This window comes from Oncorhynchus nerka, linkage group LG2, assembly GCF_034236695.1.
Source record: "Oncorhynchus nerka isolate Pitt River linkage group LG2, Oner_Uvic_2.0, whole genome shotgun sequence".
NCBI lineage: Eukaryota > Metazoa > Chordata > Actinopteri > Salmoniformes > Salmonidae > Oncorhynchus > Oncorhynchus nerka.
In genome coordinates this window covers 3,095,315-3,097,764 of record NC_088397.1, presented here as the reverse complement: position 1 = coordinate 3,097,764, position 2,450 = coordinate 3,095,315, and the positions used below count along the sequence as shown (strand labels likewise).

The following is a 2,450-nucleotide window of genomic DNA, read 5'->3' as shown; positions in this document are numbered from 1 at the left end:
CTGTAAACACATACCACCAGCCTTCAGAGATACCATAAATACATACCACCAGCCTTCAGAGATACCATGCTGTACTGTAAATACATACCACCAGCCTTCAGAGATACCATAAATACATACCACCAGCCTTCAGAGATACCATGCTGTACTGTAAACACATACCACCAGCCTTCAGAGATACCATGCTGTCCTGTAAACACATACCACCAGCCTTCAGAGATACCATAAATACATACCACCAGCCTTCAGAGATACCATAATTACATACCACCAGCCTTCAGAGATACCATACTGTCCTGTAAACACATACCACCAACCTTCAGAGATACCATAATTACATACCACCGACCTTCAGAGATACCATACTGTCCTGTAAACACATACCACCAGCCTTCAGAGATACCATGCTGTACTGTAAACACATACCACCAGCCTTCAGAGATACCATAAATACATACCACCGACCTTCAGAGATACCATGCTGTACTGTAAACACATACCACCAACCTTCAGAGATACCATGCTGTCCTATAAACACATACCACCAGCCTTCAGAGATACCATGCTGTCCTGTAAATACATACCACCGACCTTCAGAGATACCATGCTGTCCTGTAAACACATACCACCAGCCTTCAGAGATACCATAAATACATACCACCAGCCTTCAGAGATACCATAAATACATACCACCAGCCTTCAGAGATACCATGCTGTACTATAAACACATACCACCAGCCTTCAGAGATACCATGCTGTCCTGTAAACACATACCACCAGCCTTCAGAGATACCATAAATACATACCACCAGCCTTCAGAGATACCATAAATACATACCACCAGCCTTCAGAGATACCATGCTGTCCTATAAACACATACCACCAGCCTTCAGAGATACCATGCTGTACTGTAAACACATACCACCAGCCTTGGTTTTAGGGCAATATAGTATATTTTAAAAATGTGGGAAAACCAGAAAAAAACGGGGAAATCTGAAACCTGGAAAAACAAAACCGAGAAAACGGAGTATGGGGGGGAAACCCCCCCGGAATTCAGCCCAAAAATAAATATGGATTTTAAACGGACCCTACCAATGTTTTTGGTGAAGGACTGCACTTTAGAGTGTGTGATTCTGCAGCATTATGGGGACAGTTGAGATCAGGTCCACTATTGGCTGTGCGCCCAAGAGGGAAAGAGGTTGGGCCTGTCCTACAAAGGGTTTAGAGTAATATAACACACGGCATTTATCCACAGCCATTTGCAGTCACGCGTGAATACATCTTTACATACGGGTGGGAGTCTAACCCACCATGCTGGTGTTGCAATTCTCTACCAAGATGCATGATGGGTTATCAATGCTTTGTGGTGCCTCAATTTAATATGATTTATAAAGCCTTATATTAAGCATTGCTTATGCCACCCTTGATAAAGAACAGGTTTATGTCATCTTTGACATACATATATTTAATTCCACCAACTTTGTTTTTTTTGTTTCACTTTTTTTATACACTTTTAGATTATTTTCTGTAATGAGAAAGCTAAACAAGTAAATTATTATTATTACTAAAAACATATATAGGCAATTTATAATGCATTTTAATCCATACAATGTCAGTCAGAATACGTTACATCATCAATATGCGACAGACCTGTAGGTCTGCTTCTCTTCTCGGTCCAGAGATGTGGACACGGTCAGCACGCCGGTCAGCCTCTCCAGGAGGAAAATGGAGGGAGCGTCTGACCCCAGCGTGTAGATGACCTCTCCTCTGGCCTCACTGTCCTGGTCTGTGGCTTGGAGCTGGGTCAGGAAGCTGTTGGGAGGGTTATTCTCCTCCACGGAGACCTGAGAATAAAATAAGTATGGTGTTAACAAGGACTCAAATAATAAGTATGGTGTTAACAAGGACTCAAATAATAAGTATGGTGTTAACAAGGACTCAAATAATAAGTATGGTGTTAACAAGGAATCAAATAACAAGTATGGTGTTAACAAGGAATCAAATAACAAGTATTCTGTTAACAAGGAATCAAATAACAAGTATTCTGTTAACAAGGAATCAAATAACAAGTATTCTGTTAACAAGGACTCAAATAAGTAGGTAAATACATAAATAAATAATACCTAAATACTAAAATAATTGTGTAAATACTATAATAAATAAGTAAATACTAAAATAAATGTGTAAATACTGTAATAAATAAGTAAATACTAAAATAAATGTGTAAATACTGTAATAATAAGTAAATACTAAAATAATTGTGTAAATACTGTAATAATAAGTAAATACTATAATAAATAAGTAAATACTAAAATAAATGTGTAAATACTATAATAAATAAGTAAATACTAAAATAAATGTGTAAATACTGTAATAAATAAGTAAATACTAAAATAAATGTGTAAATACTATAATAATTGTGTAAATACTGAAATACATTTGTAAATACT

At 37.3% G+C, this 2,450-nt stretch overlaps 1 pseudogene; it reads right to left on the bottom strand.

Annotated features, from left to right (window-relative positions):
* Positions 1-1,634: 1,634 nt before the first annotated feature.
* Positions 1,635-2,450, bottom strand: part of LOC115121123 (protocadherin-20-like) — a 3,133-nt pseudogene continuing 2,317 nt past the window's right edge.